Raw genomic sequence first — 16,532 nt, 5'->3', positions numbered from 1 at the left:
ATCCTCTTCTTTCAGTCTCCTGAAGGTGCTAAGTCACCACAGCCAGCTCAATGGTGAACTTTTTTTTTTTTTTAATTTTGATCAGTGTCTTACTCTGCGGAACTCACAGGTTCAGGCTGGTCTTAAACTTGTGGCGATCCTCTCGCCTAGGCCTCCCAAGTACTGAGAATCCAGGCTCACCCCACGTCCCCTAGCTCTGTTATAAACTGCACTTCAAATCATAAAACTTGAATAGCATAAGGTCTTATCATTAAAATCTTTTCTCTTCCCTTATCCCTAACTCTACTGAATTGGATCATTCTTGACTTTTCTGTTTTCATCTTCCCGAAATACATACTTATGGTTGAAAAGCAAGTCCACAACCAAAGATGTCTAACACTGAGTGAAGGACTAGCTCCTGTTATCTCACCAGCCTCGTCACCCAGAGAAACTTCACTGCTCATCTCCCAGTGCATATTTTCCCACACTTCTGTGTTTATTCTGTATGTAGCCCAGGCTGTCCTTGAACTTGTGATTCTCTTGCCTCAGCCTCTTGAGTGCTGAGATGTAGGTGTATGCTACTGTGCCTAGACACTTGTGTAATTTTTCTCTGTTATTTTTTTCTTCTTCCTTTTATTTATTTTGATTTCATGTGCATTAGTGTTTTGCCTGCATGGATGTCTATGTGAGGGTGTCGGATCCTCTGGAAGTTACAGCCATGTGGGTACTGGGAATTGAACCCTGGTCCTCTGGAAGAGCACTCTGTGCTCTTAACTACTGAGCCATCTCCCCAGTCCACAGTGGTGGGGATTGAAGCATGATAGCCTTACCCATGCTAGAAAGTGCCTGGCTATGGACCTGTATTCAAGCTTCGCATTTTAATATGAGTAATACTATTAACATGAGCTAAGGCTAGTTTCTTCCTTCCCTGTTTTCCATCTCTGTTCAAGAAGAGCTGGTTGGAAGTAATAGTCTTTTGTCTGTACTTACTCCTGCTGGGAGCCGTCCATCCCTGCCTTCTCAGAGGCTCTTTCCATTGCCTCAGCATGGACCACTCTGGGTTCTATGTAGGTCAGAATACAGCATCATCATGTTGCCAGATGAAGTTCTAGGTTTTCTGACTAACACAGAACAACGAGATGAACTCTGTAACTCGACACCTTGCTAAGCCCAAGATGGTCCAGAAAATGTATTCCAAAGGCTTCAGCTCTGAACTGGCGCTGTGCTTGGAAGACCTTCAAGTCTCGGTGTCTCTGTGGAGCTTCTGCAGAGTCTACAGTATCCTGGTCCTCCAGCCCTCATCTCATTCCTACTCAATTCCTGTTACCGTCATAGCTTGTGATCTCCTGGATCAGTTTGATGACCGAGTGTTAAAATGCCAACAGGATTATTGAGAAAAATTTGCATTGTATGAAACGGCTTATGCACATTGACCTGCGTTTTAAAATCCTCATATGGTTTGTTTTCTCACATTTACTTTGCTGATTAGTTTGGCAATAAAACAACATGTTCCCCCACGGCATCTGATAATTCTATTGTGGTTAGATTGTCAGACCACACAGCCATTGTTATAGGCTGCTTGCTTAAATGATTCTGTGGATTTATTTCTACAGCAATTATATTTTTTCTGTCCTTAGTAGACCCCTGCAGTCTCTCTCTCCCTCCCTCCCACTTCCTCTCCCTCTTTCCTTCTCTCTCTCCCTCCCTTTCTCCCTCCCTCCCCCTCCTTCTCCTTACTCTGTCTCTGTCTCTGTCTGTCTCTCTCTCTGTCTGTCTCCCTCTCTGTATCTCTCCCCACCCCCAGGGGGCGCTACATGGTCACCTCGATGCTTTCCTGGCTTCTAAGCTGATTTATGGCACTCTAGTGTCTGTGGGTCTGCCCTAGCCCTGATCATTCATATGTTGGACTTGAAGAGACAGACACCTTGCTTCCTGATTTGTTGTCTGTGTGTTTTAAAGTTTGTTATTTGAATTCTCCAACAAAGCGCCAAAAATTATGTCAACACTATACAGCCAAGTCTACCTTGCCAGACTTAAGGTTGAAATTTTCATCTTTGTGAGGTGTCTGATTATTCAATACTTTTGCCCATTTCCCTGTATTTTTATATTGATTTGTAAGGGATTCTACACATGAGTAGTTTGTTGGAGACTGTATTTCATCTGGCATACCTTTTCTATCCACCCTCTTGTGCCACTGAATGAAAAAAATCCCTTAATTTTAATGCCATCTGATTGACCTATTATTATAAACAGCCATATATTTTATAAAGTGTTTCCCATGGTATCTCCCACGCTTTTATTTTATCCCTCACATTTAGGCCTGTGACCTATTTGGGACAGATTTTGGGAGTGGCATGAAGTAAGTGTCATGTTTTCTTTTAGTTTATGTGAGTAATTCAAGTACTAAAACTTGTATTTTATTATGTATGGATGCGGCACCTGTCATGAATAAATCTGATAAGGCAGGCTTAGGCAGGACATTGGAGGTAGAACATCCTGGAGACAGAAAGAATTCTGGGATAGAATAAGGATGGAAGATTCACCTGGGAAGGTGTGAGGAGACACACGCACCTGGTACCTGAACATAGGTAACCAGCCATGTGCCAAAATGGGGACAGAGTTAATTGGGTTATAGTAAGCTATGATCTAGTTAGACGAGAGCCTAGCTATATGACCATAAGGCATTTGTAAATCTATCTTCAGCTGAGTCTTATTTCTGGGAGCACGGTGCTGGGAGGGAGAACCAGACCAATGCCTACAGCCATTCTTTCTTTAACATTAGTTTGAGCTGCTGGGACTTGCTTTATGTAGATAGTTGCTTCTCTCACTTTGATCGGTTGCTACTGTGTATCCATTTACAACACATTGTAAGTCTGTATAGAGAGAACCTTAAATCCTGTGACTCCAGCTAGAACTATCCTGGTTATTTATTGCCTTTTGGAATTCTCATGTAAAATTCAGAATGATTTTTTTTTTCATTTTAAAAGCCTTTGCAATATTTTGACTGTATAGTTCAATTCAGGGGAAAATATTTTCTCATCATAAATGGGAGCGCCTCTAACTCTGATCAAGGTATGTGCCTCCATTTGTTAAGTCACTTAATTTTTTTTTGTAATATGTAATTTTCAGCAGATAATTTGCTAGATTTATTAGTGCGTAAATAATGTTTTAACGACAGAATACGAATTTTTAAAAATTTTATGACTTATAAGGCCCAGACATTTTTAATTGAACTGCTCTCCTCTTTATAAGCATCTGATGAAGCAGTGCGAGAGAACACAGGGATGTAGGGAAGGAAGAGGACCCACCCATCATGGCCGACTATAGCCAGCCCATTTGCCCTGCCTTCCCTAGCTGTGGATGTATTTCCAAAGTTCCACCCCTCCCCCAAAGGACACACGTCATTGTGGTCAATGCTATACCCATTCTACCTACTAACTCTAGACCCACAGACACTTAAACTTCTCTGATATTTAGCCACCAAATAATTCTCACAAACTAAATGTTTCCGCAAATCTTTGACTGGACTAAGTTAATGGCTTCCTCCAAATTGCACTTAGTGATGCCTGAGTCTGCCAATTTGCACTAAAGATTAGTGTCCTGGCCCTTGGTCTGGAGGAAGCAGTCTGGGGTTTGTCTCAAGGGCAAAAAATACAGTAAAGGTGGTTATGGAACCCATTGCGCCATCTGCAGGCTGATACTATGTAGTGCAGAATGAGAGCATACCAGCAAAGTTCACCTTTCTTCCCATAATCTTCACAACACAGCATTTCTTTTTTTTTTTTTTTTTTTTTTTTTTTTTTTTTTGGTTTTTCGAGACAGGGTTTCTCTGTGTAGCCCTGGCTGTCCTGGCACTCACTTTGTAGACCAGGCTGGCCTCGAACTCAGAAATCCGCCTGCCTCTGCCTCCCGAGTGCTGGGATTAAAGGTGTGAGCATTTCTAAACAAACACTACCCTTAGTTCAAATGCATAGAAGTTGGGTCTCAGAAATATGGCACATGTATCCTAAATCAAAAAGTTTATGAATGGCCTAGCTGGCGTCTTTGCTTCCAAAGCCAAAACTCTTTCCTGCAAACCCTGCCACCTCACAAGAAGTCAATGTCCATCTCTTTCTACACTTTCCACTAAGCTGCACAGAAAGCTGGAAGAGGAAAATCCCCCAGGATTCCTGAGCAGTGACCACAGATGTGAGTGGCTCACAGAAGCAATCTGCTCCGTATCGTTTCTTCTGCTGTGCAAAGGCTGGAGCTAGGGAGAGAAACTCTTCCCGCTGTATCATCCCTCTGGATGCTTGGGCTTTCTCTGCAACCCCCTTCTTTCCCCAGTCAGGCACCTAAAGCTACTCCTGAAGCCAGGAGTGTGTGTGGGGGGGGGGAAGGGTTATTCCCAGGCTGGCATCGTTCCTCTGGCTTGTGGGCAAGCATGGCCACTAGCTCCACAGGCTTGGTAGATATGAAGAGGTTTCTTTTTAAATCTTAGAAGTCTTCACTCACAAGCTCTGCCCATCCTTTCATAGCTCTTTGCTTTCATGTAAGTTGCTAATGCTCCCAGAGCTTAAGTTTCCATGCATTTGAGTCAAGAATACCTATTTTGGTGCAGGAGAGGGGAGCCCTCTCTTCAGAACAGGAATTGAACTTTTAGAGAACCTGAGTTCAGTTCCCAGCAAGCACCTGGGGCCATTGATAACCACCTGTAATTCCAGCTCCGGGGGACCTGATGCTTCCTACTGGGCGCTGTGAGTATCTACACTCACATGCACGTACCTACACATTGACACATGCATAATTTTAACTTTTGAATACAAAATAAAAAATTTCAAGGATAGCCATTTCATCGTGATCTCATGACAAATGGATGAGTCTTAATGTGAACCATTTATCTAGAAATGACACAATAATGTCTTGGATAATGGTAGGGAGAACTCACAGGAAAACAAAAGTGACAGTGGCCTGTCTCTGCAAACATCCTTCATCAAGAGGGAGTATTACTCATACAGGAAGAGAACCCACCATGTTTCGAATGTTGCGAATCTCAAATGAAATCCCAGCCAGCCTGCAGCCCCCTCCTCTTCTGCCTTGGGCTTCTTGCTACAGGTTTGGATGGCATCTGTCTCCCAAAGGTCCCTGTGCTTCCATCTTGGTCCCCAGTGTGATGTCATTGGCATGGGAAAGGGAAATAATGGATGTTAGCTAGGTGATTGGAGTCCCACGCCCATAATGTCTGTCTCATCGGAGGGCTGAGTCTTTTGGGGTCAGTTAAAATCGCCTGTCTAAAATGGGTTGTTATAAATGTATGTGCCCAGGTTTTCCTGATCTCTCTCTTACCTGAAACACTGTGTGATCTCTCCTCTCTACGTGTGCTCCGAACCAGGACTGCTATCTGCTCTGTTTTGATGTAACAAGAGAGCACTCCCCAGAAGCTGACAAGTCATACCTAACCTTCTGCTTCTAAAATCATAAGCCAAATATACCTTTTAAAAAAGAGAATTGTCCAGCTTCAGGTATGTTGCTATAGCAACAGAAAACAGACTAATACAAGGCTCACTGACAGTCCTCCATGCAAAGCCATGGCACGGTGACCCTGACACATTTATGAGTTTTAATGCCTAATAAACCTGACTCATAGGACCTTTTATAAGGTAAGAAATGTTAGAAAACCCACACAATACACTATGCCAATGACCCAGTGATACTGGAAAAAGGGAAATAGTTTTGCTGGCCACAACAGGTTTGAGGAACGGTAGTGTGAAGTTGTTCTGTACTCTGAGGTGGTTTTAAGGGATACAAAACCTCATGCATTACACTACTTTCCCTAAAGGACTCATGGCCATTGTAAGAAGACTTAGTAAGACGGTAATTTGTTGAGTCATTCTGTAGCCCAGGCTCGTCTCAGAGTCACAACAACCCTCCTTCGCTCACTTCCCACAAGCTGGCATTACCGGCATGAGCCACCACACTTCTGCTCACCATCAAGTTCTAAGACTGTACTTCCTCTTGGCATCTTCCAATGATTGCTTTTAAACCTCAGAACTTCCCTGCAACGTTGCCAGTGTCATTATTTTACAGGTGAGGGGACTGAGGTGAGGTGAGAATGAGTAGGGAAGACAAAGTCTGCCTAGGAAATGTAAACACTAACACCAGACTTCCACTGTTGTCCCCATCCATAAGTTAGCATACTCTATAATGTGATATATTCTATTATGTGTAACATTTTATATTGTTGCTATTTAGCATTGCTGATAAGCATATTTTGTGTCAACACTAAATAAATGCCGGTTTTTATGGGTTTTTTGTTTTTGTTGTTTTTTGAGACAGGGTCTTCCTGGCCTGGAACTCACTCTGTAGACCAGGCTGGCCTCAAACTCACAGAGATCCACCTGCCTCTGCCTCCTGAGTGCTGGGGTTAAAGGTGTGCTCCACCTTGCCCAGACTATGCATAAACCTTATTCTTTGGGGATTTTATGAGTTCAGTGAATGGATTTACTGTAATTCACTTAACCAATAACCACCTATGGCCATGTCATTTGCTTGACATTTTGCTATTGTGCTGACTGCTGTAGTGAACATCATGTTGTTGAGGCCTGCTCCTTTTAACACAACTGTAGCCATTTTGTACTGAGTCTCTATTTTGTTCCTAAGGTGAAATGAAGTTTGGGTTCTCAGACTCCACTTTCCAGAAGTTATTATCTATAGCTGATACTGAAGAATGCTACTAATAAGCCAAAAAGTTATTGTTGAATCATTTTTACTCCATTATCTCAATGTACTGGAACTCCGGGTTCACTGCCTGCACCTCCCCTCTTACCACATAGTCTAGGACCAATCAGCTCAAAAGTTAGCTGATTGTCTAGTTAGACAAAAATGTTGTATGACTTCACTGCTTGCCTTTCAACTTTTGACCCTGGTTTTCCCTATAAAAAGCCTGCCCTGAGGACAGATCTGTTGCATTCGTTGATTAATCTGCTCTATTCTCCCCAGTGTTGACAGCATGAGTTCCTCGATACCTGCCCCGCCCCCAATGCTCTGGATTCCTGAATGAAAGACACACATGCAGCCTTATATTTAAAATGCCTTAATCAGCTCAATGGCTGGGCCACTCCCAGACTTTCACATTGCTAATGCCCCACACACACATACTCCGGAGTTATTACTTACTAAAACATATATTCCATCTTTGCTCCCCTAGACCCAGTTGGAGAGCCCCCCGGGTCATTCTTCTCTGGCTCTTACATGATTGGTATGCTCTCTCTTCTGCAACTCTCAAACCTGGATCTTATTCCTTTCCCAGCATAACTATTCTCTTTTTTTTCTCTCGGTCTCCTTGCCTGCAAATCTGCCTCTGTCTCCCTGCCCAGCCATTGGCTACCACCAATCAAAGCCAATTGGGGACAAGGACCCTCAGCGTCTTACATGCAGAATCTCGTACACTTTGGGGAACCCAATTAACATAATAGAAATGTTAAACCAAATCCACCACACAGGCTGATGCCACATTTGGGCTCCAAGTCCTTTTTGTGGCCCTGTTCGATCAGTCTTGGGGAGAGTGTTCAATAAACAATTCTTGCTTAACTAAGATCAATGTCCACAGGGTTTGTGTGGTGATTCCTGAACCCCAACAATATAAAACTACTACATTCTGGGGAGATGAATCCTGTGAATTCTTAGAAATGAAAGTGTAATTATAAATAATTATAAATATTATCAAACCAAGAAGCAAATGTTGGGTCACAGACGGTTTCCAGTCACTGTATTTAAAAGTAAGAACTTTATTGAGTGTACTTTTACAAAGGAAACACTTATGTTCCAGGCTCTGTACTAGATACTTTGTGAGATTTACTTCTTTGGTCTTTAATGTCTTTAATCTCGGGGAAACACGTGTTTCTATTGATGTTGATAGTACTGTGATACATCGAGTAGAGCTTTCCCATCGTCCTTTGGGATGAGAATATGTCTCCTGGGAGACGGGGGCAGATGCCTGTGAGAAGCAGTGGTGCTCCTTTGAGGTGTGTTCCAGAATTACTGTAACCCTCATAGGTAGACATTTCCCTGGGACAGGAAGATGTTATATGTAGCCTTTCAACAGAGAACTAGTCCACTAGCTAAAGGTTGTGGTTACAGAACCATACACTTTTTTCATGATGCCCACAAAATAATTTATTAAGGGCGTCATCTTTTTCTTTTGGGGTGTGGGGATAGTGAGGCTGAGCTTCACGCATCCCAGGCTGGCCTCAAATGTATTTATTACTTTTCTATGTAGCTGAGGATGACTTTGAACTCTTGATCTTCTTCCATCTCACCATCCATTCATAAGGTCCTGGCCTATATCATCTAATTAAAACAATGTATCTAACTTTGAGGCTTAAGGAAGGATTCTGATTACCCCACAGACACCTGACTCCTCTTTTTTTCCACAAGAATAATTCAATCATAATACCGTAACTATATAATATAATGTATAGTTATATTATAACATTATATGTAAGTTTTATCTAGATGAAAGACATGGTAATGTAGGTTTCATTTCTATAGAGAAATTTTAATCTAATAAAGTGGCTGTTCTGGCAAGGGATCACATCCAAAGGCCTTGTAGGTCTGTGTAATCTAGCTATGAAGACACACCTTTAATCCTACTGGCTGGAATACAGACATGCCCTTATTACACACCTAAAGTGGAAAATTGTGTTTTCTTTGGAGATTCAGTTAGGTTATAATGATGTTTTGCTGGGGCAGACATGTGAGAGAATGTTTTGCTAAAGCTGATACAGGAGAAAAGGATGTTTTGCTATAGCAAACACATGAAAGGACACATGATGTTTAGAAAGAATATAAATATGAATCCACAGACAGGGGGAGCTAGAGCATTGGTTTGCTTTGCTCTGCCTCACTAGACTTCACTGACAACACTGTATTGGTTCACTTAGACTGTATCACTGAGCTTAGCTTGTGGAGACTTCATAGAGAGAAACTTGTCAAAGAACTTCTTGTGGGATTCCTGCAGTTTCTTGTTGCTTCTTCCAACTTGGGCCAATTGGCGAGCCTCACAGTTTCTCCTGGATCGAACTGACCTTGCTGGTTCAAGTGTGGTGTCTGCCGAGTGGATTGGACTGTAGCTGCTGATTCGTGTTTAGTGTTTGTGACTGGGCCAGACTGAGAACAACGAAGATTGGAATTGCCCTAAAGAGCTATTTCTAAACAGGTGCATTTCCACCGTATCCTAATAACCACTCCGTGCCTCTCTATCTACCTACACCTGGTAGACGGTGGGCGAGGAGAGAGGTTGAACCCTTTTTATGTATGTAAAGCATGTTGTGAAAAAGATATGCCTATGCACCCCTTTAATCCCAAACAATGAAGGTAAAGTTAGTTTTTACAAGGACGCACCCATGTTTGAAAGTGACATCTAATTGACAAGCAGACAAAATGATAAATCATAGAAAGGTATTAAAGAATGAATCATGAGAACAGCACAGGAAATAGGGGCTACTTAAGAGAGCAGTGGGGGTCAAGGGAGAAGGAGGCACTTTTACCGGGACAGTTTTACAGAGACCGGTTGACAGGTTGCAGGTGAAGACAGAATGAGCTAGAGAATGAGAAGGAAACAAAGGATTAGAAAAAATTGCCAGAGTTAGTTTGAGGCAGGGAAAGCAATGCAGTGAGAAGCTGAGAGGAGCCAGATTGAATCAGTCAGCTTGGACAGGAGTTTGAGCCAGAACTGCTGAGTTGAACAATGCTATTCAATTTGAGGGGCTTTTGAGATGGTGTGGAGAAGGAGACTTTTTCTTTGGGACATCAGCTGTGGCAGAAGGTCAGCTGAGTGCCTCCTCTGCCTCTCTGAGCTAGCAGGCTTTCACCCCAAGAGTTGAGGGAAAAAAGTAGAAAGGCTGAGCTTATTCAGCATTAAGCCTCTAAGATGACAATCTAAGAATATTTATCTCCAGAACAGGTTAATCTGCATGCCAAGATTTGAGTGAAATTATTTTTACATCTGCTCCTGTGTCTACTAAACCTTCAATTTCAATGACATTCATTTATATTTTTAGCTTTGGTCTCTAATAATTTATATATGTTTGCTAAAATACTTGTTTTCTGGTCTCTCCTGAAGCTGTTTTATCTCCTGAAGCTGTTCTGTTCTTATGACATCCAGAGCAGTGTTGTTTTGTTTTAAACAACAGTCATTAAATCTTTTAATTGCTGACAGAAAACAATTAAATAGAGTTTGATATAAGGGTCTTTGGGAGGCCTCTTAGGGTGTCTCCTGATGGCAAAAAGTTACCTTGTCTGTCCCTTGTTGGTCTGCATTCATTAGTCTGGTGCCAGCCTTTGCCACACCTTCTGCATACTCCAGAAGGCTTCTTTTTGTATTATCTCTAGAAAAAAGAAAAATAAAACAAGACAAAAAACAAAAAACATTGTTTTTAGGAATACCTTGTCTACACTCCCTTTTCAAATGACCTTGTTTACCACAGTTAAAATAGCTGACAGTTTGATTTTTCTTAAAACTTTTAGAAATTACTTCACCTATCAGAGTAGCATCATAAACATGAGATCCAATATCTGCCATATTTCTAATCCACTCATCTATTTATCAATCAGCTTGTTAAATGCTGAGTTCATATGAGATGGACATGAACATTTTACAGAACTTTTAACTCATAGTACTTAATGCTAAGACTGCCAAATACAACCAACCGAGACATTGTGGAAAGCTTGGCAGAAGTCGATTCATTTTTGTAAATAGTTTTACTGCATTATAGCTGAATCTTTTCTTTTTATTTAGACAAAAAGAGGAAATGTTGCAGAACAGTTAGCCACATTATGAACCTTGAGGTTGTATTATTTACTGGAAAAAAAACTGTTTCTACTTGTGCTGTGGCTCAATGCTACAAATATCTTTAATCCAAAAGCTTCCTGCTTAAATATTGTAAACAGGATTAAGTAAAGTCAACCATAGGTCAAGAGACAGAGCAAGTAGCCAGGTGACAGGGAGTGAACATAGGAAAAACACCACAGAGAGTGAGATGAGTCAGGAGAAAGGATAGAGAGATGCACAGGGAGTAGGATGGGGGGACATTAATTTGAGGGGCTTTGGAGATGGTGTGGAGAAGGAGACTTTTCCTTTTGGGACATCAGCTGTGGCAGAAGGTCAGCTGAGTGCCTCCTCTGCCTCTCTGAGCTAGCAGGCTTTCACCCCAAGATCTGGCTCCCAAGTCTTCATCAGAAAAATAAAAAATTGAGATTTTGTTTTTAAAAAACACATTTTTATTAAGTTACATACACTAGATATAATGACATGAACTACCTCCTACTTAAACATTACAGAACTACCACCTAGTGATTGGCCAAGACCAATGGTTTCCCCAATCATGTGGTTACTAAAAATGCAGCAGAAATCTAGCTGCATCCTTGTGACTGCCCTTCTCAAGGGAAAGATCTGTCTCAGAGCCATCATTTTCAAGTATGAGAACCTTTGGATGTGGTTAACATTTGAATCTCTCAGTGAATACATATTTATCCATACTCATTCCAAATAATGTATTTGTAAATGTAGGCACGAAGACACACACGCACACACATAAACACACACACACACAAACAGAGAGGGAGAGAGAGAGAGAGGGGGAGAGAGAGAGAGAGAGAGAGAGAAGTGTGTTTTACTTTCCACCATACAATGTTTAAGTTTTTCAAATATTTCCTTATTATTGGTATCTGGAATCAGTGCATGTCTTCATGAAATGTCAGAGAGTTCAGATGTTAAGTTGTGTAAACCATAGGTTTCTTTGGCATCCACTCAGCCCTGCCATTGCAGGGAGAAGTCAGAGGATTTATAAATGAAGCACTCTGAGGGTGTTGTTCCAGTAACTCCCTCTATTCCTCATTACCTGGAAGCTTTCCCCCTTTTTCTGGGATGAAAGCTGGCTCACACCCTGCATCCTTCCTGACATCTGCATCTTTCCCGACATCCTGCATCCTTCCTGTGCCTTTACTCAGCTAAATCTTATGCTTCCCAGATTTAAAAAACAAACAAAAACAAAAACAAAACAAAAACCCTTTCTTTCTCAAAAAGTCCTGCTGGTGTCTAATTTAACCAAGCCTAATCTGAAATGCCCTGCTGAGCCCTGGCCCCTTTATTTCCAGGCTATGGCACACCACCACCCTCAGCAGCTGCCACTGAATAGGGAAGCCACAGAATAGCTCTAAGTCTGGAAAGATAAGAACAAAAAACCCACTGTACTTAAACCCTAGAATATTCTCCCCACTGTGTCATGTGTGCTGTGAATGTGTTACCAAACTGGGCTCACTTTGCCCTAACCACACAAACCATTGAAATAAAGGGATTTACAAAAGAAAAATGAGGAGATGGCCAAGGATTGAGGCAGGAGAGAAGATCTCCCCTCCCCACAGAAAGAGTTTAGAAATGGTTGAGGTGTTGGGAAAGACACTAAGTTCTTGGAACCTAATAGAAACCTTTATCATCCAACTCCATCCATCATGACCCCATGGGAGCTCGGATGCAAGGAAAGCTGTGGCTTCCCTCTCTTCTCTTTAGTCGTATTGCTGTCACCTGGATGGAAGCAATGAATCAGAAATTGAGAAGCAGATTAGACATTTAGCCCTGACGCATTGTGTGTTTGATATGTTCTGGCTTCTACGTGGTCATCTCTTTAACCGTGTAAAGGAAAATCACAGATACCTTAGGAAGGCAGCACTCCAGCACTGCGGAGCCATGACAAGGAGATCCTCTCTTCTGTTTCACACTTTCTCCTTCTCCATGGTCAGGAAAGTGGAATTGTAGATGACAAGTCCACTCCTCAAGCATCTTGTCAGTCTAAAAAAAAAAAAAAAAAAAAAGTGTGTGTAGCCATCATTTAGCCATGAGCATTAACTCAGAAAACCTGGGCCTCATCCCCCTAGACACAGGAGCCTCATAGCTAGGCCATGGCAGGTGGGTGTGGCAGGACCACTCTGGTTTCTCAACACCATGAGGATGCCATCAGTCTCTCTACTGATAGACACAGTGCTCACTTCTCCTGCATGCTATCAGAATAATATGTCCTGTGCTTGCTCTCTGATACTGGAACATTGACCTGCTCTGCACCCCCAAAAGACTGGTTGGCAGCTCCTCTTTAATTTGGCTCTCCCTCCTGCGCCCATTCTCCCTAGCACCTTTCTGTTGAGGTTGGTCTTGTGCACTGTGTATTCAGATGCTGAATTCTGTGCCCCAGATGGGGTTGCAGATGGATATGGTCATTCTATTCACCAATGTGCTGTGAAGAATGCTCCTGAATTATCTCTGACTTGAAAATAAAAGGCTATAGCCTGTGACTGAGCAGGAGAGAGAGAAAAGTGGGACTTGAGATTGAGTACGGGGGGGTCACAGATAGGGACCTCAAGAGAAGGAAAAAGGTAGGCCAAGAAGGAGGTTGCCATGAGGCAGGATGGACCATGAGGAAGAACCATTAGCAACTGGCCAAAAGAAACTCACATTGAAGACAAACATGGAACAGATCAAGGCTCAGTTGGCAAGCAATCCAGCATTTATCTGGTTATTAATAGCCTATTAGGGTTATAATAGTCTCAGAACCTGTCCAGTTTAGGTTGTTAAAAAATTCTGATGTCTTTGTGTTGTTTACTTGGGAGCTAACTGGGGAAAGAGTGTGGCAGAAACCACACCCCTATACAATTACTTTAGTACCTTTCCCCCTCCCTTCTCTGAACAGATGCACCACAACCATAGCTGTTCTATAAACTACAATCCCTGATTGTCACTCTCTGTTGTCCACGGGAAATGTTTCAGGTTTTCTCTCCTGCCCCACGTAGTTTCTTCATATCATTCATGCTATCAAATTGATGCAAAGTCTTTATCTTTTTCTTTTCTTTTTTTTTTTTTTCTTTTTGGTAGGGCCTCCACTATCTGATTGGATAATGAAAGGCTCAAACTTGATAGTTGATTCTCTAAGTATAAGTAACAGAAGCAGACAAATATTAAAGGGAGGGAAGCCATTTCTTCAAGAGGGCACATGTGTGTCACAAGGACCACTCCTTGCTCCCTGCCCCTTGTCTCTGTTTCTCAAGTACATCACCTATCACTCACTGCCAAGAAGAGACTCGGGCATTTCTACTATTGCAACAACAGAAGGACAGAGTCCAGCATCTTAGATGTCTGCCCTTGACTGGGGTTTAGAGCTGTAGTGACACAAAGCAGTTTTAGTCGGCCCTTGGTAATGAATAGATAGGTACACGACAAAGTGATGAAATCATGGAAATGCAAATCAAAACCACAGGAGACACCATCTCACCCCAGTCAGAGCAACTTTTATAGAAAGCCCCAAAATAGCAAAACTAGTGAGGCTGTGGAGAAAGGGGAACTCCCATTGGGGCACTCTCGGTAGGAATGTAAATTAGAACAGCTATTACAGAAAACAGCACGAGAGTTCTTCAAAACCATGAAACAAGACTGCTATCTGATTCAGCAATCCCACTGCTGGGCATTGAAATGAGATGAAATCATTATATCAAAAACATATTTGCAGTCCCTGTTACAGCATTATTCACAATGGCCGGGATACGGAATCAACCAAGGTGTCCACTGGTAGATAAACAGACAAGTACATATTGGTGGTAGGACTGTCTGTAGTCATGAAAAGACTGGTGTACTATTATCTGCAACAACATGGCCAAAGCCATGTGTTAAGCAAAGTAAGCCAGGCTTATGCAGACAAATGCTGTGTGTTCTCATTCATTATAGGAACAAAATGTTGATAACATGGAAGTAGAGAGCAGAACAGAGGTTGTCAGGAGCTATCTAGGAATACTATAGGGGAGAAAGGGTTTGGACAATTAGCACCAAAACACAGTAGAAGACTGAGTCCTTGGTCCCACAGCACACTACCTCACTCTGCAGTCCATACCAATTTCTTATCTGTAACTATAAGACTACTAAAGATCGAAGGTTCCCAAAACAGAGTGGTCAGTGTTTGACACACATGGTGATGATCCTGGTCTGATCACTACATGTATATATGAATGGAACTATCACACAGTACACACAAGTATGTACACATGATACATGCTAACCTATAACTTTAAATTTTATGCAAAAGTTAAAGTGTTACAGAACTATAGGTCAAAAGATCAGCTCTGTCTGTAAGTTTATGTTTTTGAAATAATCATCATTAGTAGTTTGGTAGGCATTATTCCCATTTCTTCTATGGTATGTCAGTAATTGTATTCTTTTATATTACATTATATTTCATATTCATTACAATCTATAATAATACTGTCTGGGAGCAGACCCATTTTCTCATTGCCAATCATCCTTCCAGGGACATATCTCAGAGGTCTGTCTGTGTTCATGGTGTCATTTCTGTGCAGATTACTGCCAAAGGACCTGGATCTGTGGAATCATATATCAAGAAGGACATGGTCATGTCTGCTCTGGTCATGTCTGCTCCCCCAGCCTGGGAACCAGGTGGAAGCACCAAGCCCTGCCCAGGTCCCCACCCCACACAGCCCAGTGAGCGCATGCCTAGCTCTGCCCTGACTTTCCTTACTTCCATGGTTAGTGCTCAGGCTCTGTGCTCTCGAGTCTGTGAAGAGTAGTTCACAGACACTTTCCCAGCCTTTCTTGAGCACAGAACACTCTGCTCTTACCTTACTATACAAGTCAGATGTATGTAAAGTGGGAAAATTCAGAGACGGTATTAACCTGTCTTCTCACATAGAAAGCCACATTGACATTCTAAATGAAAGCTTCTACACACATGGACACACATAGACATACACAAACATACATACATACATACATACATACATACATACATACATACATACACAGACAGACAGACATACAGACAGACATACAAACACAGACATACATGTGCATACATACACAGACACACATAAACATACATACACATACACACACATAGACCTACACATATATACATAAACATACATACACATACACACACACATACATACATACATACATACATACATACATACATACATACATAAACATACATACACACACATAGACATAGACACACACACACACACCATACATCCTATTTTGTGTATCTATGGCTAGACATAGCCCAACCTGATTGATGTCAAAACCAATTCCATAGCAGTAAGCCCTATCCTGACACTGGATGCAAAGAGAAAGAAGGCAGCCTTGGTGTCTGAGAATCAGGAAATACATCATTCCTCCGTGGTCAGAAGACGATGAAGACACAGATGGATAATATCTTGCTTAGAAGGCACTATAAAGTTGAAAAAGCTGGAAATACTCTTAGTAAAAACAAGTTTAGATAACATTAGGATATCAACTTATTCTCAAATATCAACTTATTCTCAACAAGAGCTAGAAATTACAGTGTTGTAAGGAAGTTAGCTCAAACTATGCTCCCCAAACCTTATGTGAAACATAACATCCCAGTGTTCATGCTGCCACCTGGTGGATGCAACTGTCACTGCCCCTCTATACCCCTTGCTTCTTTACTAAAGCCTAGAATTGATTGCTACCACTATAAATCTAGGAAGAATGTCAA

This window comes from Mus caroli, unplaced genomic scaffold (genome assembly GCF_978045245.1).
Source record: "Mus caroli unplaced genomic scaffold, Mus_caroli_1 scaffold_13, whole genome shotgun sequence".
NCBI classification, from domain to species: domain Eukaryota; kingdom Metazoa; phylum Chordata; class Mammalia; order Rodentia; family Muridae; genus Mus; species Mus caroli.
This window is presented reverse-complemented; position numbering follows the sequence as displayed.